Below are 27,804 nucleotides of genomic sequence, written 5' to 3' on the forward strand. Positions count from 1 at the left end.
AGATGGCATAGTTCTATTTACAGGAGATCCAAAAGACTCCACTGACAGACTACTGGAACTCATAAAAGACTTTAGTAATGTGGCAGGATATAAAATTAATACATGAAAATCTTCGTATATACAGACAATACCCTGGATGAGAAAAAACTACTAAGATCAATTTCATTCACATCAGCTACCAAAATAATTAAATACCTTAGAATAAATTTAAGCAAGAATATAAAAAATCTCTATGATAAATAGTACAAGACATTAAAGAAATAAATAGAAGAAGACACAAACAATGGAAAAATCTTCCATGTTCATGGATTGAAGAATCAATATCATCAAACTGTCCATACTACCAAAAGCAATTTACAGATTCAATGTGATTCCAATCAAAATACCAAGGACATTCTTCTCAGATATAAAAAAAACATGCTGAAATTCTTATGGAAACACAAGAGACCCAGAATAGCTAAAGCAATCTTAAACAACAAAAACAAAAAGTCAGAGGCCTCACAATACCAGATTTCAAGACATACTACAGTGCATTTATAATCAAAACAGCCTTGTACTGGCACAAGTGTAGAGAAATGGAACAGAATAGAAACTCCAGAAATCAATCCAAAGATCTATAACCAACTTATTTGACAAAGGAGCTAAAATCAATCCCTAGAGCAAAGACAGTCTGTTCAACAGATAGTGCTGGGAAAACTGGGTCTCCACATGCAGAAGTATGAAGCAAGACCCCTACCGTACAGCTTACATAAAAATCCACTCAAAATAGATTAAAGACCTATAGCTGTGACCCAATACCATCAAATCACTAGAAAACATTGGAGAAACCCTGCAAGACATTGGCATAGGCAAAGACTTCTTGGAAAATATCCCAGAAGCACAGACAATCAAAGCCAAAATTGACAAATGGATTACATCAAGCTGAGACGCTTCTGCACTGCAAAAGAAACAATCAGCAAGGTGAAGAGGCAACTGAGAGAATGGGAGAAAATATTTGCAAACTATGCAACTGATAAAAGATTAATTCCCAGAATCTATAAAGAGCTCAAGAAATTCAACAATAACAAAACAAACAATCCAGTTAAGAAGTGGTCAAAGGACTTGAAAAAGCATTTTTCAAAAGAGGAAATCCAAATGGCCAACAGACACATGAAAAAATGTTCTGGATCACTAGCCATCAGGGAAATGCAAGCCAAAACCACAAGAAGTTTTCATCTCACTCCTTTCACAAAGAAATCAACAAACTGCAAATGCTGATGAGGATGTGGGGGAAAAGTACCCTAATACACTGTTGGTGGGAATGTAAACTGGTGCAGCCACTGTGGAAGACAGCATGGAGACACCTCAGAAATCTGAATATAGACCTACCATATGATCAAGCCATCATACTTCTGGGGATTTACCCAAACAAAATGAAATCAGCCTATGAAAGAGTTATCTGTACCCCCAAATTTGTTGCAGCTTAATTCATAATAGCTAAGATTTGGAATCAACCTAGATGTCCATCAAATGAAGATTGGATAAAGAAATTTAGTATATTTACACCATGGAATACTACACAGCAATAAAAAATGAATTCCTGTTATTTGTATGTAATGTATACAACTGAAAAACATTATACTTAGTGTAATAAGCCAGTCACAAAAAAGCCAAATACCATATGTTCTCCCTGATTTGTGTTAACTGACAGAGTACCTAAAAGGTAATCTATGGAAGTGAAATTGACACTTTGAGATGCAATGACTTTGAACAGCCCTTGTCTGGACTGTTGAGGAAAAGTTTGGTTAATTTCATACTATTTGTTGAATTCTTTATTTAGTGTAGGGTTAATCTTATGTGTATAAAGTTAATTGAAAATAGATTTTAGTAAAAAATAAGAATGGGAATAGGAGAGGGAGGAGGAAGAAGGGTGGGAGTGCAAGTGGGAGGGAAGGTAAGATGGGAAGAATCACTAGGTTCTTTGTATATATGAAATGCATGAAGTTTGTATACTTCTTTGGCAAAAAAATAAAGCATAAAGTGGATTTTAAAAAAATATTTATATCATTTATTCATTTATTTGAAAGGCAGGGTAAAAGAGAGTGAGAGAGGGAAACACAGAGGGAAAGAGAAATCTTCCATCTGATGGTTCACTTCTCAAATGGCAACAACAGCCAGGACTAGGCCAGACCAAAGCCAGAAGTCAGGAGCCCAGTTGTCCTGCCTGGTGTCCCATGTGGGCAGCAGGGGCCCGGGCACTTGTGCCATCAGTCACTGCCTTCCCAGGTGCATTAGCAGGAGCTGGATTGAAAGCTGAGCAGCCAAGACTCAAGTTGTCTCTCCAATATGAAAAGTTGTTGTAGCAAGTGGCAGCTTAATCTGCTGTACCACAAAGGTGCCCCTGGACAGTGTAATTAAAACTATTTGGTACAAATTTCTTTCATAATACATGGAAAACAGATAATATGGAAAACTATGCCTGTATTTCAAACCTTTTGCAAAAAATAAGTTCTTGTTTTTAATTCCATTTTTTCACAAACATCTTTAAGTACCCTCATATAATAGAATTAAAATATGAGTTATTTTTTTCAAACCTTTCCTACTGTATAACATTTTCCCTTCAAACTTTCAAACCTCCACTGAGAGCCTATGACATAACCTAGTATTCCTGTAAAACCAGTAGAAAATAAGAAAATAAATGAAAAATCTCTTTCCAAGTGCAGTATTATTCTGTTATTTGAGTTGTAAATATAAAGTGTAATTTGTATTAATTATTTGCCCTTTTGAACCATAAAGTATAACTTTTCAGAAGTAATAAGCATGTCATCTAAAGAAGTTGTACTTTATTCAAACCCATGCCCCTGCACTGATATAGTAGATGGAGTCTAGGGTGCAACCTTGATAGAATGCACTGGAAACCAGACCTGTCATTAGTCGTCCTTGCATATTACCAGTTTCACTTCACTATAATTGCAGCTGAGAAAGCATTTATCTGGCAATAAAGAGCTTTTCATATGTTCTATGTGTCAGCGTTGTGTAGTTAGTCAGATCTATAATTAACTCCCCGTTATAATAAGCTTTGGGGAAGGATATGGGAGTACAGGTAATGAAATCATGATAGGTTGAAGCCCTGTGTCATTTTGTAGGCTTGTTTGGCACCAGCAAGAGAAAGCTGCCAGGTCAACACTGAGTGGAACACAGAATTACCTTTAATTTACAAGACTATTTAGAGATAAATCACTGTGATTTGACATACAGTGACCCTGCATCTGTGGAAATGGGAGCTCCTCGCTTCGGAACTTCACTCTCAGTGTTGCAGCTGTGGCTTTCCTGATGGAGCAGGTGAATCATTGAGATGGCTGCCTCTACTGAACAGTACACACATTTAAAGCAGAAATTTCCTCAACATAAAACTAATTTAATTGGGCTAAAATAAAACTCTTTTTGACCTTACCATCATTAACATCCTGTTGTAAGCAAACGACCCAGATAACTTTGAATTCTTTGCTGGGTTCTATGAATTATTAAGTGGAGATTTGATAACTTGTCTAATTAATGATGCTCATTTTATTATCTGGAGAGAATTTATTTGTCTCTAATAATTATTAACCCTGTTGTAAAGCTTTTTTTCAAAGAAACTTGGAATTTAGATGTAAAATGTTTGTTTTTCATTAGCTAATGTTTAGAATAAGAGTAAAATAAGATTCATGTGGAATACAGCCCACAAAGAGCAAATTTCCCGTTAGAATGGCTTCAAAACCGAGAGGAACCATATTGAAAAATATAATATTATTTTCTTTTCTGTACTGAAAAAGGAACATATATTTGCTCAGAGCAGATAATAGCATACTTTGATACTAAGCATATCCATCCACAAATAAAGAACAGTGATAGCATTTGATCACTTCCCCAGTGCATGGGAAAGACTATGTAGTCACAGGTGATTCAGATGGGGAATGATTCATGTGGCCCATACTTAGAGTCATGGGAGTGTTACTATGTGAGATGGCCTATGAAACGATTGAGAATAGTGGGGAAATGTGCCTTAACTCCAAGCAGCAAATTCAAAGATCGTGTATGGGCAAGAGTAAGCAAAGTATTTTCAGAAAACAATACTGAGTTCTATGAATATCTTGAGTTGGTTAAAGAAAGGAACAGCTGGAAGAGTAATCAATACAAAATACGGAATGTCGATTGGTTCCTGTTGACGTTAATACTCCATTGGAAGATTATGAGTAAGGCAAAGTAAATCATGCATAAGTGCAAAGCTCTTTATTGGCTACATAAAGAAGGTCTCTGAGATTTTTAATTTATTACAAAACTACCCCACTGAAGCAAAGATCGAAATGTCACAGGAGGAAAGGTCGAGGAAGCCGTGGGGTTCTTGTCTTCATGGAAGAAAGAATTCAGGTGTGAGACAGAGAGTGGAGTGATAAGGCTTTAGCGGGGATAGGGCATCTGTCAGAATGTCAAGACAGAAGGGACAGAGAGAGAGTGCCCAGTCACTCGGACTGGGGGAGAGTGAGGTTACATGGTTGAATGGAGAGAACACACCTGGGCAGGCCAGGCGGGCGGCTCAGCAGAGAGGCAGAGGGCTGAGCGCACAGACTGTTTGGACTCCCTAGGTTTTTAAGGGAGTCTGTTTACCCACCTCCCCCTCTCCTCCAGGACAAAGGATGGGGAGTCCTGGCAGAAGGGTTTGTTGGGTGAAAATTAGCAAATTCCTCCCCAGATTTGCTGGCACCCAGGCAGAGTAGGGGTATTTCCTTAGGGTATCTGAGAAGGTTTTATTGTCCCATATTATCAGGTAACCCCTTTGGTCCTGAGGAGAGAGAATTCTCCTGGGAGCTTTCCTTGGGGAAGGGTTGGGACCACCTGGGAGGTTCTCAGGGTCGGGCAGGACTTTGAAGTGCAAGATGCTGGGCTTCTGGAGCTTCTGCAGTGGGTGCTGGTCCTCAGGCCTTCTCACACACACATAGGTTCAGTTAATTCTGATTTCCTACCTAACAACATCGTTATCTGGATATTGTTGGGAAAACTAGAAATGAGCAAAAAGCCTTTCAATATCCAGGAAAAGTCAAAAAATCACAACACTATGGTTACCCAATTTACCTTAGGAAGCTCAAAATTTTCAGAATGGCCAAATAGAAATGCACAGCACCTGTCTGCTCCTCCACAGAGAAGAGCCAAAACAGTATGGATTTTGAGGTGGGTGCCTGAGGGAGAACACCAGAAATTAGCAAGGGAGATACAGAAAACTACAGAACAGGAAGACCTGGCATATCAGCAAAGAGGGAGGAACAAAGTCAACTGATACCCAATGACTCCAGCTCCACAGCCAGGCAATATCTCTATCAGAAAGGGTCAACAGGAGAGCTTCAGCAGAATCCATCTGCATAAACAATTTATGCTGGCAACATCAGCTGCAATGAGGAACCCTCACTCTCACAGGCCTGTAATTCAGTAACGGAGTTATCTGGTATATGCTTTGCTTCAAAGAAAGAATGAGCATTGTCTGCCTCCCAACCACCCCAGCACAGGCTACAATGGTGTGGTGCCATCTTGAGAAAGGAATCACTCAGAACACATACTGTGTTAGGAGACATTCATGTCTGAGTAGTCCATCCCTGGGGTCCAATAGACATCCCATCACATTAGCTAAATAAAGAAATAATTCATAAAAATGAGTGCAAGGAAACTCAATGAGATATGAGAGAATATAGTTTATTGAAATAAGGAAAACAGTGTGTGAAATTAATGAGAAACTCTGCAAAGATATAGAAATCTTGGGGGAAAAAAAACAAAAAGAAATCTAACAAACAATGAACTTGTTAGTCAAACAAACAAAAAGTGAATACCTCAGACTGGATAAAATAGAAAATAAAAAAGAATATCTGAATTTGAATTTGAAGACAGGTTTTAAGAAAAACCGTAGTCAAAAAAAAAATTATGAAGACAGACAGTAAGACCCTTGGGACATCATTAGATGAACAAATATTTGAATTTTAGGCATCCCAGACGAAAAAGAAAATAAGAAAGACATAGAAAACATATTCAGTGAAATAATAACTGAAAACTTCTTCAATCTTGGGAATAATATGGACATCCAGATTATTTTAGTCAAAAGTCAAAGGCATAACACAAAGAGAAAATTCTAAAAACTGTAAGAGAGAAGCAACAAGTCACATTTAAGGGAAACCCCATTAGACTAATAACATATTTTTCATCAGAAATCTTACAGGCTAGGAGTAAATGAAATGCTAAATTCTGAGTTCTGAAGGAAAAGACTGGAAACCAAGGCCATTTTACCCAGCAAAGTTATTCTTCATAAATGAAAGAGAAATGAAGTCTTTCAAATACAAGTAAAAACTGAAGGAATTCATCACTACCAGTCTGGTCATACAAGGTATGATTAAGGAAGCCCTACATCAGGAAGCAAAAGAAAGATAACTATCAACAGAAAAGTATAAAATCCACAAAAATGAAATAGAAAAGAAACGAAATTTGTCAATACAGTTACACACCAAACCATAAAGATGAGCAGTGAGAGAGGAAGAAAACATAGAGTATTCAAAATAATCAGAAGAAAATCTTTAAATAATAAGTCTAATTATGTACTTATCAGGATCAACTTTGAATGTAAATGGACTAAATTCCCTAATAAAAGGTTTAGACTGGCAATGTCTGGAGCTGGGCTGATCTGAAGCCAGGAGCCAGGAGCTCCTGGATCTCCCATGGGGGTGCAGGGGCTCAAGCACTTGGGCCATCCTCCACTGCTTTCCCAAGTCACAAGCAGAGAGCTGGATACGAAGAGGAGCAGCAGGACACGAACTGGTGGTACTCATACGGGATGCCATCACCACAGGAAGAGGCTTAGCCTTCTACGCCTCAGTGCTGACTTCAAAAGATCTTGAGGGAGAAAGAGGCTTTAATACAATCTTGAGAGGTGGGCCTGCGCCGTGGCTCACTTGGTTAATCCTCCACCTGCAGCGCTGGCATCCCATATAGGCGCCGGGTTCTAATCCCAGTTGCTCCTCTTCCAGTCCAGCTCTCTGCTGTGGCCCGGGAAGGCAGTGGAGGATGGCCCAAGTTCTTGGGCCCTGCACCTGCATGGGAGACCAGGAGGAAGCACCTGGCTCCTGGCTTTGGATTGGTGCAGCACGCTGGCCATAGCAGCCATTTTGGGAGTGAACCAGAGGAAGGGAGACCTTTCTGTCTCTCTCTCACTGTCTAACTTTATCTGTCAAATAAAAAAAAATACAATATTGAGGGGCTTCAACACCCCACTTTCATCAATGGACAGATCACTCAGACAAAAATTTTTCTAAAGAACATCAGACTTAAACTATACTATAGGGGCTGGTGCTGTGGTTCAGTAGGTTAAATCCCCAGCATCCCATATGGGCACCAGTTCTAATCCTTGCTGCTCCACTTCTGATCCAGCTCCCTGCTAATGCACCTGGGAAAGCAGTGTAGAATGACCCAAATCCTTGGGCCCCTGCACCCATGTGATAGACCTGGAAGAAGCTCCTGGCTCCTGGCTTCGGATCAGCCCAGCTCTGGCCATTGTGGTCATTTGGGGAGTGAACCAGCAGATGAAAGACCTCTCTCTGTGTGTCTCTACCTCTTTCTGTAACCCTATCTTTCAAATAAATAAAATAAATATTTAAAAAAATAATAAAGTATGCTATAGACCAAATGTAACTATCTAACCAACATTTACAGATTATTTCATTCAGCAGCTGCAGAATACGCAGTTTTTTATAAACACACAGAACATTCTCTAGGACAGACCTTGTATAACTCTACAAAACAAGTCTCATAAAGTCTTAAAAAATCAAAAGCATATCATGTGGCTTTTTTCTGAAAACAATAAAAAAAAATCAAAATCAAATGTGTTGTCCAGTGTGAAGTAATGCTATAACTAGTACTGAAACAGTATTTTACACTTTGTGTTTCTGTGTGGGTGCAAACTGTTGAAATCGTTACTTAATATATACTAAATCAATCTTCTGTATATAAAGATAATTGAAAATGAATCTTGATGTGAGTGGAATGAGAGAGTGAGTGGGAGATGAGAGGGGTGCGAGTGGGAGGGAAATTATGGGGGGGGGGGGAAGCCATTGTAATCCATAAACTGTACTTTGGAAATTTATATTTACTAAATAAAAAATATATATATATAGAGAGAGAGAGAGAGAGAGAACTCAAAAAAAAAAAATAAACTTTGAAATTTGAGGAAATACATGGAGCCTGAACAACATGATTCTTAATAGGAAATGGACCACTGAAGAAACAAAAAATGAGGGCCTGGCGCTGTGGTGCAGCGGGTTAATGCCCTGGCCTGAAGCACTGGCATCCCATATGGGCTCCGGTTCCAGTCCTGGCTGCTCCACTTATGATCCAGCTCTCTTCTATGGCCTTGGAAAGCAGTAGAAGATGGCCCAAGTCCTTGGGCCCCTGAACCCATGTGGGAGACCTGGAAGAAGCTCCTGGCTCCTGGCTTCAGATCAGCGCAATTCCAGCCATTGCGGCCAGTTGGGGAGTGAACCATCGGATGGAAGACCTCTCTCTCTCTCTCTTTCTCTGCCTCTCTGTCTCTCTCTGTAACTCTGACTTTCAAATAAATAAATAAATCTTTAAAAAAAATCAAAAATGAAATTTAAAAATGTCTTGAAACAGATGAAAATGGAAACACAATATACCAAAACTTAATGGGAAACAGCAAAAAAAAAAAAAAATGCTACAAGTTGATAGCAATAAATGCCTACTTCAAAAAATATAAAGTTGCAAATGATCAATCTAATGATTAATTTCAAGAAACTATAAAAGCAAGAACAAAAAAAAAAGAAAAAAGAAAACAAAACAAAAAACAAAAAAAAAAAAACAAAAAACAAAAAACAAAAAAGAAAGAATAAATTGCAGAGCAGATATAAGTAGGGAAAAATACAGAAAAGATCAATAAGAAGAATTGGTCTTTTGAAAAACTAAACAAAATTGACAAATTTTTAGGTAGACCCAACTAGAAAAACAGAGACAAGAATCAAATAAATAAAATCAGAGATGAAAAAGGAAATATTGTAACTGATACCACAGAAATACAAAAGATAATTATGGAATATTATAAACAAGCGTGTATCCAAAAATTGGAAGTCATAATGCCAGTGGTTAAGATGCCAGTGATGTCTGCATCCCATAACAAAACGTATGGATTTTTATTCCTTGGTCTGCTCCTGATTCCAGCTTCTTGCTAATGTCCACCATGGGAGGCAGCAGATCATGGCCAACTAATTGGGTTCTTGTCACTCACTTTGGGAGACATGAATCTGATTCCCAGCTCCTGTTTTTGTTCTGACCTGGCCCTGGCAACTGCAGACATTTGGTGAGTGAACCAGCAGATCAGAGCACTCACTCTCTCTCTCTCTTCTCAAGTTAGTGAATAAAAATATTTTTAAAAATTGGAAAACCTGGTGCCAGTGCTGTGTCACACTGGGTTAAGCCACCTCCTACAATACCATATGACACTCTTTTGAGTCCCAGCTGCTCCACTTCTGATCCAGTTACCTGCTGATGTGCCTGGGAAAGCAACAGAAGATGGCCCAATTGTTTGGGTCCATGCCACCCATGTGGGAGAGCTGGATGGAGTTCCAGGCTCCTGGTTTTGGTCTGGCCCAGCCTCAGCCATTGTGGCCATTTGGAAAGTGAACCAGCAGAAAGAAGATTTCTCTCTCTCTCTCTCTCTCCCTCTCTCTCTCTCTCTATCTGTCTTTCTCTCTGGATGTGTGTGTGTGTCCCTCTCTCTGTGTAACTCTGTCTTTCAAAGAAATACATAAATCTGTTTTAAAAATTGGAAAATATAGAAAAATGGATAAATTCTGGGCACATACAAGCTGCCAAAATTGAGTCTTGAAGACATAGAAAACCTGAACAGATCAATAACAAGAAGTGAGATTGAATCAATAATAAGTCTCCCAACAAAGAAAAGACTAAAATTGAATAGCTGCTTTACAGAGTTCTACCAAACTTTTTAAGGAAGAACTAAAAGCAATTCTACTCAAAGTATTCCAAAAAAATTGGAAAGGAGTGAAATCTTCTAACCTCATTCTATGAGACCATCATTTTCCTAATACTAAAACCCAAAACAACACAACAACAACAACAAAAAAAAGGAAATTATGAACCAATATCTCTGGGGAATATAAATGTCAAAATTTTCAATAAAATACTGACAAACTGAATCCAACAACACATCAAAAAGATCATTAACCACAATCAAGGTGGATTTATCCCAGGATGCAATAATGGTTCAATGAATATAAATCAATAAATGTAATAAATCACATCAATAGAATGAAAGATAAATATCATGTGATCATCTCAATAGACATAAAATTCACCACCCATTCATTACTAAAAACCTGAACAAATTTAGTGTAAAAAAGAACATTCCACAACATAATAAAGTCTATATATGACATGCAAACAAGACCATACTGAATAGGGAAAAGTTAAAAGCATTTCCTCCAAGATCTAGAACCGTGCAAAGATATGCATTCTCCCCATTCTTATCCAATATAGTACTGAAAGACTTCACCAACCCATCTAGGCACTTAGAAAAAGAAATTAAAGGCTAAGAAACAAGAAAAGCAAAAGTTAAGATACTCCTGACAATAATACTACATATAGAAGTGATTATGACTCCACATATAGAAATGCATTGACTCCACCAAAAAACAAAAAACTATCATAATGTATAAACAAACAAAAGTTTTCAGGATACAAAGTAAACATACAAGAATCAGTAGCACTTCTTATACTGATAACAAACTCACTGAAAATTATAAAGGCAGTCCCAATCACAATAGCTACAAAAGAAATCAAATATCTAGGAATCAATTTAACTAAGGATGTGAAAGGGCTTTACTTAAAATTATAAACATTCATGAAAAACTGAATAAAACACAAAATTGCAAAGATATGTTTCATGATTAGAAGAATTAATATTGTTAAAATGTCAGTACTACCCAAAGGACTTTTCAGATTCAATACAAGTCTTGTCAAAATACCAATAACATTCTTCATATAGCAGAAAAAACAATTCGTGTGGAAGCAGAACAGACCCCTAATAGCCAACACAATCTTGAGTAAAAAGGGATAAAGCTGGAGGAATCACATCGAAGGACCTCCCACTATCCCCACCTCCAAGCTGCCACAATTAGGTCAAGTCGCCAGCATTAATCCACTGAACACATCTTAGAATCTCATAGTTAGAATTAGGACATCAGAGTTTTGGAGAGCCAATTGCTTTTTAATCCATCACTTGATGTCCCTGGGTCCCCAAAACACATGTCCTTCCCACATACAATAGACAATCAATTCCATCCTCCAAAGCCTTAGCTCAGTCCGGCAGTAATTTAAAAGTCCATAGTCCATAGTTTCAGAGACTGAAGGCAAACTCTCTTAGCTGTGAAGCAGTAAAATCAAAAACAAGTTGCATACTCCAAGATATAATTGAAGCAGGCAAAGGTATGTATTTTCATTCCAAAGAGGGGAGACAAGGAATAGAAAGGATTAATTGGCCCAAAGCAAGACAAAATGGCAAGCTTTAAGTCCCATAGTTCCATGTCTGGCATCCTCACATTGCATTGGAGACTGGACTTCCAACAGGCAGCATCTGCCCTACAGCGCTGCTGGTCATAGTCCATGTTTCCATTCTCACAGATGTGAGGTCTCCTCTCTAGCCTCACCAGGCATTAACCTAATGGAAGCTCCTTGCAGTGAATTTGTTGGGTAGGAAGTTAAAAATGAGCCTATGTGTGTGTGTGAGAAGGCCTGAAGACCAGCACCTACAGCAGAAGCTCTAGAAGTCCAACATCTTGCACTTCAAAGTCCTGCTCAGACCCTGGTAACCTTCCAGGAGGTCTGAGTCCTTCCCCCAGGGAAACCTCCCAGGAGAATTCTCTCTCTGATAACATGGGGCAATAAAACCTTCACAGATGCCCTAAGGGAAGTCCCTCTGCTCTGCCTGTACCAGCAAATGTGGGGAGGAGGTTGCTAATTTTCACCCAATAAAACTTTTCTCCAGGGCTCCCCATCCTTTGTCCTGGAGGAAAGGGGGAGGGGACAAAGAGAGTCCTTTCAAAACTGGGAGTCTAAGCAAAGACTACAGGTTCAGTCCTCTGCTCTCTGCTGAGCCACCGGGGTGTAGTCTCTCCATTCAACCAGGTAACCTTGCTCTCCCTCAGACCAAGTGACTGGACACTTTCTATCTGTCCCTTCCATTCTGATGGATGCTCTATCCCCAATAAAACCTTATTACTTTGCTCTCTGTCTCAAGCCTGAATTCTTTCTTGCATTTATATAAGAATCCCATGGATTCCATGGCTTCCACGGCTTTTTCTCCAGTGACAAATTCATCTCTCTCTCTGGGCCCTCTGATTGTCCAAAACATCCTTTGAAATCTAGATGGAGGGGCCAGCACTGTGACCCAGCGGGTTAATGCCCTAGCCTGAAGCACCAGCATCCCATATGGGCACAAGTTCGAGTCCCAGCTGCTCCACTTCCAATCCAGCTCTCTGCTATGGCCTTGGATAGCAGTAGAGGATGGCCCAAGCCCTTGGGCCCCTGCACCCCTGTGGGAGACCCGGATAAAGCTCCTGGCTCCTGGCTCCTGGCTTCAGATGGGTGCAGCTCCAGCCATTGCAGCCAATTGGGGAGTGAATCATCAGACGGAGGACCTCTCTCTGCCTCTCCTCTCTGTGTAACTCTGATATTCAAATAAATAAATAAATAAATAAATCTAAAAAAAGAAGAACCTAGACGGAAGCCTCCATGCCTCTGCAGTCCTGTTGGTCTTTGCCCGCATGGCTGCTCCCTGAGGCGGCACACTGACATCTGTGGCTTTCCCAAGCTGGCCTGCTACACTGTTGGCAGCTGTTCTTGGTGGAAGTCTCACAGGAAGTCAGAAATTGAGCCTATGTGTGTGTGAGAAGGCCTGAGGACCAGCACCCACTGCAGAAGCTCCAGAAGCCCAGCATCTTGCACTTCAAAGTCCTGCCCGACCCTGAGAACCTCCCAGGTGGTCCCAACCCTTCCCCAAGGAAAGCTCCCAGGAGAATTCTCTCTCCTCAGGACCAAAGGGGTTACCTGATAATACGGGACAATAAAACCTTCTCAGATACCCTAAGGAAATACCCCTACTCTGCCTGGGTGCCAGCAAATCTGGGGAGGAATTTGCTAATTTTCACCCAACAAACCCTTCTGCCAGGACTCCCCATCCTTTGTCCTGGAGGAGAGGGGGAGGTGGGTAAACAGACTCCCTTAAAAACCTAGGGAGTCCAAACAGTCTGTGCGCTCAGCCCTCTGCCTCTCTGCTGAGCCGCCCGCCTGGCCTGCCCAGGTGTGTTCTCTCCATTCAACCATGTAACCTCACTCTCCCCCAGTCCGAGTGACTGGGCACTCTCTCTCTGTCCCTTCTGTCTTGACGTTCTGACAGATGCCCTGACCCAATAATGCATTATCACTCCGCTCTCTCGCGCACGAACCCCATGGCTTCCGTGGCCTTCCCTCTGGTAACAGCATCACTGGCATCTCTGCTGCTTTGGGGTATCTTCTGCCCCTCCACTCTCATGAGATATACTACACATATCTCCATGAAGGCGCCCCCTCCCCACAGCATCACTCTGCCTGGGACTGCAGGCTTTCCTTTGAAATCCCAATGGAAGCTCCCATTGTTGCAGACTTTTCTCTCCTCCAGACACTTTGTCTAGCAATCACGAAGAATGAGGCACATGGACAACAAAGAGGGAACAACATGAAGGAAGTTTATTGAGTGAAAGAGAAAGCTTCCAGCATTCCCGAAAGGGGTTGCCAACGAACAGGTTGTGTCGAGGGGTTTTTATTTATTTTTTAAAAAGATGTATGTATTTATTTGAAAGGTAGAGTTAAAAAGAGAGACAGAAAAGGAGACAGAGAGAGATCTTCCATCCACTGGTTCACTCCCCAAATAGCTTCAATGGTTAGGACTGTGCCAAGTGGAAGCCAAGAGCCAGGAGCTGTAAGGGTCTCTAGCTTGGGTGCAGGGGCCCAAGGCCTTGAGCCATTTTCCACTACTTTCCCAGGTGCATTAGCAAGTAGCTGGATAGGAAGTGGAGCAGCTTCACCTGCTGCACCCAGGGCAGGGCCCTGTTTTTATGTTTTCAATGGGGGAACTTACCCTGATTGGAGACTATATACGTTAGTAAGGTGAAAATCTTCAGTTTTGGCCACTCAGGGAGCAGCTGCAGAACCCCCTTTTTGCATAGATACGCTAACCATGTGAGAACTGAAGTGTCCATTGTAAGTCACTTGGAGGTCAGAGCCAGGGTAACTCATTGGATAGGAAAGCTGATGCTCAAGCAGGTCCCTGGTGGTCGGAACTCTGGGTTGGTTAACATCATCCACAACTGTTACCAGGGAATGGCAGGGTTCTTGTCTTCCCGCAAGAAAGAATTCAGGCGTGAGTCAGAGAGTAGTGGGAGGTAAAATAGCAAGGTTTATTAGGGAAGGGACATCCGTAAGGATGGATGGGCACCTCTCCAGACAGAGCCTAAGAGAGTGCCCAGTCGCTTGGACTTGGGGCAGGGGGCTGGGAGCGAGGTTACATGGTTGAGTGAAAAGATTACACCTGACCAGGTCAGGTGAGCAGCTCAGCAGAGAGGCAGAGGGCTGAGCGTGCAGTCCAGTTGAGGCCGGGGGTTTTTAAGGAGATGGGTCTTGCTTCCCCACCTCTGTTCCTCTTGGAACAAAGGGCTTTTTGGATGTAAATAGAAAAACTTCTAAGTTTCCCCCTGAAGGTATCAGACAGGAGGAAGGCTAGCTGGAGCCATCCTGAGTTTAGAGGAAGGGTGAGCAAGACCCCCTGGAGAATGGGGATCGGGAGCAGGGTATTTGAAATGCAGATACTGGGCTGCATCTGAGAGATTGTGGAAGATTTGTTAGGCAGAGGGGGCAGGGACCCCCCACCTGGCAGGTTATCGGATAGGAGGGGGCAGGGCAGGATGCGAACACTGGGCTGCCCCTGAAACGTTATGGGGATGACTTTGAGATGCAGATGCATATGCTGGACATAGACTAGGCTTTTGTCACACACACATAAGCTCATATCTGACTTCCTACCTAACACAACTGCAGGATCCATTCTTGGGGACCCCTTATCCCTCTCTGTCTGCCTGCATCAAGAATCTGTCTGTCTGGGCCGGCGCCGTGGCGCACTAGGCTAATCCTCCGCCTTGCGGCGCCGGCACACCGGGTTCTAGTCCTGGTCGGGGCACCGATCCTGTCCCGGTTGCCCCTCTTCCAGGCCAGCTCTCTGCTGTGGCCAGGGAGTGCAGTGGAGGATGGCCCAAGTACTTGGGCCCTGCACCCATGGGAGACCAGGAGAAGCACCTGGCTCCTGCCATCGGAACAGCGCGGTGCACCGGCCGCAGCGCGCTACCGCGATGGCCATTGGAGGGTGAACCAACGGCAAAAGGAAGACCTTTCTCTCTGTCTCTCTCTCACTGTCCACTCTGCCTGTCAAAAAAAAAAAAAAAAAAGAATCTGTCTGTCTCCACTGTTTATCACCATGACGCCATAACTTGAGTTTTGCAGGCCTGTAAAGCTAGCACCACATGGACAAGGTCAAGGGTCAAGGTCTGCCACCAGTAAGAGGCAGACTTGGACCCAGCCAACCAGAATCCAGAGCTGGTGCAGAGTGAGCAGGGTGCCCTGGGGCTCCTTCAGGAGGGGACTCCGTCTTGGGAACTCTTTGAAGCAAAGTTGCACTTCCATGCCTGGATGGGCCTCTGATGACAGGAGCAGCCTTAATGATGTCTGGGATGCCTTCAGGGTCTTTCTCACATTGGCTCATTACACATGGCTTCCTTTTTGCCTGAGCTTAGATCTTTAGCAAACAGTTTCTCTGTGGCATTTTCCTGTCCCAAACACACAGCTTTGTCTTCATTCGTTCTATGATCAAGCTGCAAATTTTCCAAATCCTTTTTCTCTGTCCTTTTTACCCCTGGTTCTCACTGTAAATGTATTCAGAGCAGCCATCAACACCCAGGGCAGCCGGAACATCTTTAAGTCCAATGCACTGTCCCAGGGCAGGGACACAAAACAGCCAGGTTCCTTGGTCCAGTTCAGCAGAGGTGCTCCTTAGTCCAATTCCCAACAGGATTCTCATTTCCATCTGAAACCTACCAGCAATCCTTATCCTCTGTGTTTCCAACAGCATTCTAGTCTTCAGAGCCACCATCAAAACTGCCCATGATACTCAGCTTATTGCTTTCTAGGCTTTCCCAAGGCTCCACTCCAAACCCTTCCAAGCTTCCCCAGTATACCAATTCCAAAGGCTCCTCCACATCTTCCGGTGTGGTTAATACTAACAATCCGACGTCTCAGTACCAATTTTCTGCATGAGTCCATTTGTCATTACATTAACTAAAATACCCAAGAGAAGCTTCTTACGAAAGAAATGGTTTATTTCACTTTACAGTTTGAAGGTTACAGTTCAGGATAGGTGGGCCCACAGTTTGGCTTCCATGAAGGCTGATCATGCTGGTGCAGAGGACCAATCACATGGAAAGCTAGGAAAGAGAGAGAAAAAAAAAATCTAGCCTGAACTCAAGTTTAAAATAACAAACACTTTGGGAGCCAGATCTGTGGCGCAGCAGGTTGAAGCCCTGGCCTGAAGTGCAGGCATCCCATATGAGCACCAATTCTAGTCCTGGCTGCTCTTCTTCTGATCCAGCTCTCTGCTGTGGCCTGGGATAGCAGTAGAAGATAGCCCAAATCCTTGGGTTCCTGCACCCACATGAGTGATCCAGAAGGAGCTCCTGGCCCCTGGCTTCAGATCAGCCCAGCTCTGGCCACTGAGGCCATTTAGAGAGTGAACTAGTGAATGGAAGACTCTCTCTCTTTCTCTCTCTCTCTCTTTCTCTGTGTGTCTTCCTCTCTCTTTAACTCTGCCTCTCAAATAAATAAATAAATCTTTTTTTAAAATTTAGTCAAAATGGATCAAAGACCTAAATGTAAGATACAAAACTACTAGGAATAAACTCAGAGGAAACACTTCAACATATTGATATTGTCAATGAATTTTTTGGATAAATCTCCAAAGTACAGACAACAGAAGCAACCATGGACAAATGAATGCATATCAAACTAAGAAGCTTCAGAACAGCAAAGGAAGCAATCAGCAGAGTGAAAAGACAACCTACAGAGTGGGAGAAAATATTTGCAAATTAGTCATATGATAAAAGGTTAATAACCAGAATATATAAGGAACTCAAACAACTTAATAGCAAAGAAAAACTAAAAATAAGACACCCCCAAACAAATAATTCAGTTAACAATGGGCAATACAGATATTTATATAAATAAAGGCATTTCTCAAAAGAGGACATATAAATGACCAGCGAGTCATTAAAGCACATTCAATACCACCAGCCACTGGGAAATGCAAATCAAAGGCACTATGAGCTATCACCTCACCCCAGATAGAGTGACAAGTACTAGCAAGGACGTGAAGAAAAGGGAAGCACTGTTGGTAGCAATGCAAACAGTACAGCAAATAGCTAATAACAGATCTACTATAGGACCTAACCATCCCACTTCTGGGTATATATCTGAAGGAAATGAAGCATGAAAGAGACACTCATAGTCCCATGTTTATTGCTGCACTAGTCACAATAGACAAGATATGGAATCCACCTAGGGGTCTGTCAGTGCATGGATGGATAAAGACAGTGAGGTATATGCACACAATAGAATATTATTCAACCGTTAAAAAGAATGATATCTCCTCATTTGTAGCAAGAGAGATGGACTGGAGGACATTATATCATTAGATGAAGTAGAATAAATCAGACACAGAATGACCAATATCACAGATTCTCTCTCATATGTGGAAGCTAAAAAGGAAGTCAACCTAATATGGAATTGTTATTACTGGATAATGGGTATCAAAAATTCGAAGACAGGAGGCATGCGTTCTGGTATTCTACAGCACTGTGCGATGACTATAGTTCACAAGAGCCTATCATGAGTTTTATGAATTAATAGAAAAGGGCCGGCGCCGTGGCTCACTTGGTTAATCCTGTGCCTGCGGTGCCGGCATCCCATATGGGCGCCAGGTTCTAGTCCCAGTTGCTACTCTTCCAGTCCAGCTCTCTGCTATGGCCCGGGAAGGCAGTGGAGGATGGCCCAAGTGCTTGGGCCCCTGCACCCGCATGGGAGACCAGGAGGAAGCACCTGGCTCCTGGCTTCAGATTGGTGTAGCTCCAGCCGTGGCGACCATTTGGGGAGTGACTCAACGGAAGGAAGACCTTTCTCTCTGTCTCTCTCTCTCACTGTCTAACTCTGTCAAATAAAAAAAAATTTTTTTATTTTAAAAAATGAATTAATAGAAGAATGGAGCTCCCAATCTTCAAACAGAGACTAACAGGAAGAGGAAAACATTACTTACCTGCTTTGATAAGTACACTTCATATATTTTTATGGCACTATACAGGGCCATAAATGGATATAATTGTTTTGTTAGTAAAAATATTTTTAATGTTTAAGGAGATCGAATTTTTAACTAATCTGATTGAATCATCCCACATTGAATACATGTGTTGAATTATCACATGATACCCCATAAATAAGTGTAATTAAAATAATTTTGAAATAAAATAAAGAGAAAACTCTCTCTCACTCATACCCTGTTCAGTCTTTAGAGGAAATTCAGTTGTCCTCTCCATTGCAGAGAGAAGTAAGAAATTAAAAGGAGCAACTTCTAGATGCAGACTTTCTGACAGTTGTACCATGCCATAACTAAAAGTCTGGTAATGAAGAGGGAGACAAAAAGTATTAAGAGCAGCCGTCAAATGACAGATGTCGCTAATCATTTCCTTGAAACTGGGATCAATTATCTCAGTTTAAAAAACTTCATTAAATTATTTTAATACTATACTGTCATCCTCTAATAATTTCGTTCTTGTAACAGGAACTCATGCTGTATAATGCTACAAAAGTGAATAGCTTAAAAGCTTGCCAAAAGGCCAACCTTTCTCTGATTTCCCAGTCTCTGGTGTTACATCCTTTTTCTTAGTTTCTCATTATATGATGTGCTTGTACTTACCCTAGACGTACACATTTGCTTCAAGAGAGCTGAACGAAGGTTATTGTACAACTACAATATCTTCCTTGTAATGCTGCAATCACATTCTTTGCAAGGAAATAGCAAACTTTTAAATAGCGATGTTTAAAGGCATATGTGGCCTAAGAAAACATCTTTTTTCACCGGGCACTTTTCTTGCCAACACAGTTCTCTTCTCATTGATTTCATATCATACAAACTGGACTAAGTCAACACATAAAAATGGAAATTGCTTCAAGGCTGAATACAATCCTGATACAGTAGTCATATTTTGTTGCTTTCCTGTATTCACCATTAACCCTCAAGAAACAGAACACACAAAAGTCTCGTGCAGAGTCTTGCACCCTGACCTTGGCCATCACCAAATGCGCCTAGAGAAACAGATGAGGAGGGTATCGAGGTGTGAGAATCCTCGGTTCCTTCCTGGGAACAAGTGCGGTGCTTAAAGTTGACAAGGAACAATAATCACGACCAGTGCATCTCAGTACTTACTCCCTCCCACTGCGAGGTGACTCTGAGGGCATTTTGAGTTCTCTGTGGACATCGTCCTTATGGGGAACTAACCTGTGATGAGGGAGACAGGAGTGAGCTGACGAGTATCAGTAGGCTCTCTCAGTCCTATCAATGCAACAGAAAAGTGTGGCAAACAGAGATAACGTGAATACGTGGACAGAGGCAACCATTAGCATAAAGGGTAGAGACCTTGCTACGAAAGCACGCTGTCACCTCACAGTCCAGAGCCCAGATTCACCTGGGCAAGGATCCTAAGTGGAAGTCACTGCAAGCCATGAATGCAGCAGACTAGGGAGTTTTGCAAGCACACGGAGAACGACGTTGTCAGCAGGAATGTGAGAGTATTTCAAAATGTTTGTGGAGAAACGGAATTCATAGATAATGCAATTTTACATGAATTTTTGGAAGGAGCCTCCTATCTTTGAATGCCAAGAATGCCGTGGGGTGATGAATGTGAAATGCTTCAGTGTTTTCCTGCACACACAAGTTGTTCTCATTGGATTCAATCTGTCACGCTGTAAAGGATTCCATTCATTAAAAGTTGCAATCACCTCATTCAAAGTCTCCTACTTATAAATATATCCTATTAAGAGGCTTCATTTGTAAGTCAGTGCTTTAAAAGGTGGAGCCCATTTTCCCATTGAAAAGTGGTTGTAACTGGTGATTGGGATCCAGACTAGCTATGAGTATTAATCAAGTAACTTGAATTTTCTGGGTACAGAGCCTAGCACATTGTAAATATTTAATAGATAGTAGATGCTATTATTGGTTATAATATGATAAGCATAAACAAAATAATCAAAATTGTTTGTAATAAAAAAGTAGGAATAAGCTAATGGGCATTTAGAAAAGTGACAGACAGGGACACTCAAGGAGATATTATTAAAAAAACTAACTCGTGGGGCTGGTGTTGTGGCCTAGTGGGTAAAGCTAACACCTGTGACTCTAGCGTCCCATAGGCGCACTAGTTCATGTCTTGGCTGCTTCACTTCTGATCCAGCTCTCTGCTGTTGGATTGGGAATGGCTACAGAAGATGACCTAGCTACTTGAGGTTCTGCACTCATATGGGAGATCTGGAGGAAGTTCCTGGCTCCTGGCTCCTGGCTCCTGGCTCCTGGCTCCTAGCTCCTGGCTTTGGCCTGGCCCAGCCTTGACCATCTGTGGCCATTTTGGGGGTGGACTGATGGATCTCTCTCTCCCTCTCTCTCTGTAACTCTTTCAAATAAAAATAAACAAATCTTTAAAAAAAAAAAAGTCCTCAATTCTACAAAGAAAGTATGTAATATATTTCAGCTTAAAGATTGTTTGTTGTTACTGAGAAAGAATTTAGGGAATTATTTTAATATCTTTCAGGACAGAATATGATTTAAGTCATTTTATTATAATTTTAATTTGGTGGTTCTATGAATTGTAAAACTGAATCAAATATTGTGAGTATAACTAGATACATTCAAATGGGAATAGTGTTTAATGAAAGGCTTTTCATTTACCCAGAAATTCTCAGACCTTCCTTTGTACATGCTTATATCCAAGGTAATTCCCTGTATAATCTGAGGACAGAGTATATTGCTATTACCAAAAACAGAACTAAATTAGGGACACAGCTGTAATTGAATTTACATCCTAATTATTTACACTCTTATTTTTACTGCCTGAATAGTCTATGCCTCAGAGCTGCTTTGCAGACAAAATAGGATTAGTAATGCAGAGACTTTTCTGGCATAGGTGACAAGTTCTTTCTGCAACTTATATAACTCCTCAGTGAAATTAACTTCACTTAAGAATGAATTCCGGCCGGCGCCGTGGTTCAACAGGCTAATCCTCCGCCTGGCGGTGCCAGCACACCGGGTTCTAGTCCTGGTCGGGGTGCTGGATTCTGTCCCTATTGCCCCTCTTCCAGGCCAGCTCTCTGCTATGGCCCGGGAGTGCAGTGGAGGATGGCCCAAGTCCTTGGGCCCTGCACCCGCATGGGAGACCAGGAGAAGCACCTGGCTCCTGCCTTCCGATCAGCGTGGTGCGTGGCCATTGGAGGGTGAACCAATGGCAAAGGAAGACCTTTCTCTCTGTCTCTCTCACTGTCCACTCTGCCTGTCAAAAAAATAAAATAAAAATAAAAAGAATGAATTCCACCATTCCACTAAAGAGGAATCTGGTGCTAATTTCACTGTTTTTATTATGGAAATGCTAAATGCTAAAGATATCTAGCTGCTAATATATATCTGACCATTTTTGTGTTCGAGACAACTTAAAGGAAAATTCTTATAATCAAATATCTGTTGAAGAAGTAATTAAATGTAGAGAATCATGGGTATCTAAAAATGTCAGTGAGTTTGAGTCGCTAAGATTATCCTATTAGGGTCTCCACTGCTGTGCAGGCACTCCACCAAGTTTATGGAAAAATGGAATTGAATGAGAAGTTTATTTTGGTGCAAAAAAAAATTGAAAGCCATGCATAGTTTTACATAACACATGTTTTCCATAAACTTTACAAAGACTCATCATATGCACGGATTTCAAGATGTTTTGCACCAAAACAAAATGGGCTTTTAATTCTAGTTTTTCCAAAATCTTTTTGAAATCCTTGTACTTTCCAAGTCTCTACCATACAGCATGTCAAAAGAGAGGAAACAGATGTCATGTTGATTGAATTTTTGCTTCATTCATTTAGCAACCAGTTATTGTGCTTATAATGTATGTCAGGTGTTTTTTGTAGACTCAGTGGAAATAGGAATAAACAATACAAAGTTTCAATCCTCCATGGAATTTGTTGATTTTTAAAATTTAATTTGAAACAGAAAGAGAGAAAGAGATCCTATCTGCTGGTTCACTCCCCAAATACCTACAGCAGCAGAGGCTGGGCGGAGGCTGGAGCCTGGAGCCAGGAACCTGGAATCCAGCTCAGGTATGCCACATGCTTGGTGGGAGCCCAACTACTCAAGCCACCACCACTACCTCCCAGGGTCTGCACAAGGGAAGATGGAAACCAGCCATCCAATATGAGATGTGACATCTCAACCACCAGGTTAAACGCCTTGACAAAAACAGACCATAAATGATCAGGTACTTTCATTCTTCCAATGAGGTGGGGCAGGGGGTGAAAAGCAGGATAAGGATAGATAGGGAGAATAGGGCGGTGATCAGGGAAGGACTGTATGAAGAAGTGGCACCAGAAGAGAGACCTGCATGAGGAAGTGAGCCATGCAAAGATCAGAGACAGGCAGTGCAAAGGCCCTGAGGTGGAGCGAGCTTGTTCAAGGAAGAGCAAGAGCCAGGGGGCTAGTACAGAGTGAGCAGGCAAGAAGGAGAGTGACAGAACAGGTCAGGGAAGTGGAGAGGACCAGAGGCTGCAGGGCCCAGGCATCATTGCACAAAGCTGAATTTACTTTAGTTGTGAGAAGCCATAGGATGACTGGGACAAGGAGGTGACGTGATGCAGCGACAGCTCTACAAAGAGGCAAGAGGGAGTCCATTTCAGCACCATGGGTCAGGGCTGACTTTATTGCAATATTGTGATATCGACTCTTCACTGCCTATTTCCCAAGATGAAAAATAAAAATTAGTCCTGCACAAATGGTTTGTTGGGAAGAGAAAAAGCAGCTATGAAACTGGAGTGGTACAAATGCAGTTAGGATAAAATGCCTCTTCCTGTAATGACTGCTTACCTGAACCGCCAATTTACAGAGGTTCTTTGTGGCTGGGAAATTAGAAAAGAGTGAGAAAGGTCGGAACGTTGTGAAACACTTCTGCCGCCTTGTCACCCGTCCTCAACCCTGTTGGCAGCGGACTCTTGGGTGCTGTTGTGCCTCAAAAAAGCATATACCGCAGACACAGAGCACTCCTTGCAAAGGAAAACGCTGCCACCTGGAGGCTCCCAAAGCACAGAAGTCATGCCAAAAATAAATAAATAAAAATAGCAAAAGAAACTCCAACTCTGCTGATGTAAAAGATACAGGAAGTAGCCTGCCCAGTTTCACACCCTTGCTGTAGCTGGCCCAATCTACTCAGCGGAATCTGTTTACGATTGGTTCATTACTGGTGGAGGGTGAGCGTGCATTTTTCCACTGTAGCAACTAACACCAAAATGGCAAATCTTCTCCATGTCTCCCATGATTATTGATATGTTGATTTTCTATGTATTTAACTTTAATAATCTGTATTTTTTAGGGACGCATCAATTTCTTCCAGATTCTCACCAAATACATATAGGATGACATATAAGATTCTTCTATGACATTTTTAGTCTCTATCCATGGTTAAATACAACTTTGATCCTTGTCATATCATTACTTGAACAAGAGAATGACATATCCGGACTGAGTCCCAGGAAGACAGCACTGATGAGAATGTGTTATATGGACTGAAAAAAAGACAGAGCAACTCTGCTAGACGGGAACTAGACCACCTCAAGCAGTGTTGCCTCGCATTCCTGAGCCCTGGGGAAGCAGATTTAAAAGATTCTGCAAAATAATTCCAGTATAAGTCTATGACTACCGACACATGTTTACAAGAGCAAGGGGGAAAGTTTCACATGGTGCTCAGTCTCGTGGCTAGGTTGACAGGTGTGTCTGTAACCTAGGATGGGAATATGAGTTTTCCTCTGGGAACATCGGGTTTGGGGCAGTAGGAGGATAGCCACGTGCAAATGTCCAAGCCATCTGCAGCTAGAAAGCCAAGTTAAAGTGAGGAGTGATAACAGAGGCTGTGACATTAGCCTAAAAGGAACAAACAGCAAAGAAAAAAATGAGTGTCTTAAGATGTCAGTCATTGGATCTGACGCTGCGATGTAGCAAATAAAGCCTCTGCCTGCAACACCACCATCCCAACATGGACACCAGTTCGAGTCCCCACTGCTCCACTTCTGATCCAGCACCCTGCTAATGTACCTGAGAAAGCTGAGGAGGATGCTCCTAGTCCTTGGGCCCCTGCACCCATGTGGGAGACCTGGAGGAGTCACCCGGCTCCTGGCTTTGGATCGGCCCAGCTCCAGCCGTTGAGGCCATTTGGGGAGTGAACCAGCAGATGGCTGACCTCTCTCTCTGTCTCTCCCTCTCTCTATCTGTAACTCTGCCTCTCAAAGAAATAAATAAGTATTTTCTAAAAAAAAATTTGTTTTGAGGCAACTGAATGAAATCAGAGAACATATTCCAGACAAAAAGAGAGCGAACTTTAAAGGGAAGATTTAAGGAAAGAATAGCACAAAACAATAGCACCAGTTTGAGTCCTGGCTCCTCCAACTCCAATCCAGCTCCCTAATGATGAGCCTGGGAAGGCAGTGGAAGATGGCCCAAGTGCTTCGGCCTTTGCCACCTGCCTAAGAGATTCAGATGGAGCTCTGGACTCCTGGCTTTGGTCTGGCCCTGCCTCTACCATTGCAGTCATGTGGGGAGAGAATCAGAGGATGGAAGATCTCTTTCTCATTCTGCTTTTCAAATAAATAAATCTTTAAAAAAAACTGTGCTACTTTAAAAAATATGTCAGCTAGGTGGTATATACATAACCATTTTTTTGCAATAAATAATATATATTTTAAAATAGACAAAGACAGGAAAATCTGTATGAAAATGACATATCTATGGAAAAATGAGCAAAGAACTACAAGAAGGCTTTCAGCAAGAGAAATACAAAGTGATTAATAAATGTGAAAAATGAACAAGTTGTCTCCTAATTGAAGAAATATGAATTAAAATCAGGTATCACTTTGCCTGCAAAATTTTAAAAGATAAGCAAAAATTTAAGATTGCTGATACAGAGAATTTGTGTGATTATGGGGAAACACACCCTCGATATATTTTTGGCAGGCATTCTGAAAATTTCTATTAAATTTTTAAGCTGTTAATGTAATTAATACTACTATTTTTCTCAAGAACTTATCTAACAGATACACATACAATATTATTTATTAAGATGCTATAAATGTCCATCAATACACAATTGTTTAAAAATTAAGGTAGAGCCCAACAATGAAATCTAATAAAGCATTCAATTAATGCTGACAATTTATCCACTCCTTGTTCTCATTGTTTCATAGGTAGTAACTCAGATAATTGTTAGAAAAGCCCTCTGAGGGATATTGTTGTTGTACCCTTTTATCAGATGAGAAAAAATGAGTCATAGTGAGTGGGAGCAACTCATCCGAAGCACTCAGCTAAATACAGGCTGTCCTTGCCTTACACTAGAGTGCCGAAGGTGGAGTGATGGTGCACACTGAATACTGTAAAGCCACGGTAACAATCAATGGTCGGGGCAGGGGGGCAATGTAGTACAGTGGGTAAAGCCATTGCCTGTGATGCTGTATCCCAGCTGCTCCACTTCTGATGCAGCTCCTGCTAATGGCCTGGGAGGGTAACAGAAGATGGCCCAAGTGTCTGGGCCCTGACACCCATGTGGGAGATCCAGATGGCTCTTGGCTTTGGCCTGGCCCAACCCTGGCCATTGCAGCCATCTGGGGAGTGAACCAGCAGATAGAAGATCACACTCTGTCTCTCCTTCTCTCTCTGTTACTCCTTCAAAATAAGTAAATAAATCTTTAAGAATAGTAATAATAACCAGAACTTTGTGACCATAAAACTTTGTCAAAACATTTTTAAAACATTCATAGCTTATTACAAATGTACAAAGAAATAAAAAGAAAATAATATATTTATTTAGTGTATTCCATTTAAAACATTAGAAACATTGAGCATTAAAAAGTTTTATTTCTTTGTAAAAACACTCACCATGAGTCATTTGAATATTCACGCAAACTGTGTCTTCTTTACACCTTTTTAAGTTCGATCATCTTCGAATATTTTATCCTTTGTGCCTTCAATGTTGTGACATCTGAGAGTTCCTGCGACGTGAGGTTTTGCAGGTGTCGCTTGCTCTGGGACATCGTCGCTTTCTTCACAGCCATGTTTCACTCTCGTGCCTTCACTCCGTTCCCTGGCCGTTTACCTCACAGCTACTCCACTTCAGCAGTGTCAGCGTCTCCAGGCCAGGCACTTCGCTACGTTTCTACTTAATTTTCACCTCCAGCAGTATTATTTTTGATTCTTTGCCACACCTTCAGCTTTGTTGGCTAACCTTCTCTTCTTGATTATCTATTTTGGTAAAGTGTCCCATGGGTTATGAATGGGAGACAAGGAGGCAACACAACCGTGTGCTCTGCTGTCTGTGTGAACAGAGGAACAGCTGTGCACCGACTAATCCTCCACGGATTTTTAAAGAAATGATGCATTTGTCACTGATCATAATGCACCTTTGTGTTTTGGTTTTTTTTTTATTTTTATTTTTTTTTTTGACAAGCAGAGTGGATAGTGAGAGAGAGAGAGACAGAGAGAAAGGTCTTCCTTTTTGCCGTTGGTTCACCCTCCAATGGCCGCTGCGGCCGGCGCATCGCGCTGATCCGAAGCCAGGAGCCAGGTGCTTCTCCTGGTCTCCCATGCGGGTGCAGGGCCCAAGCACTTGGGCCATCCTCCACTGCCTTCCCGGGCCATAGCAGAGCGCTGGCCTGGAAGAGGGGCAACCGGGATAGAATCCGGCAGCCCGACCAGGACTAGAACCCGATGTGCCGGCGCCGCAAGGCGGAGGATTAGCCTGTTGAGCCACGGCGCCGGCCTGCACCTTTGTTTTTATGCAGAGATCTGTACCTTGAAGAAGCAGCAGCAATAGTTGTTCTTCATGCAATTACTCACAGTTACTATGCTATGACATGCTGCAATATGAAGTGTGTTGTTGAGGAACTGGTGTTTCCCTTCTCTTTCACCTTTCTCTCTCTCTCTCTCTCTCAATGACCCAAGATCTCAGATGTATGTTCTTTTTCTTCTGTTTCTATTTCCTTGTCTACCCACTCGTCCTTAACATTTTGTACTCTCATTTCCAAAACACTGTCCACACTGCAGGTGTCTCAAAAGGTCAGCACTGGCACAAAACAACCTCCCTCCCATGCCCATCCTCCACCCCGACCCGCCTCAGACTCCATGGAGACAGAGCATGCGCGGCTCCCAGGAACAGACATTGGGCTCCCTGTGTTGTACTCAGTTGGGTCTGTTGGCTGAGCCTAGCCTCGGCGTAGGCTGGCAGTCGTCATCTTTGGACGGGAAACCAGAATTTGGACAGGGACGTGGAGGGAGAGGAGTAGTGTGTGGGAGGGAAAATGCCTCCACACGCG

This window comes from Lepus europaeus, chromosome 15 (assembly GCF_033115175.1).
Source record: "Lepus europaeus isolate LE1 chromosome 15, mLepTim1.pri, whole genome shotgun sequence".
Lineage (NCBI taxonomy): Eukaryota > Metazoa > Chordata > Mammalia > Lagomorpha > Leporidae > Lepus > Lepus europaeus.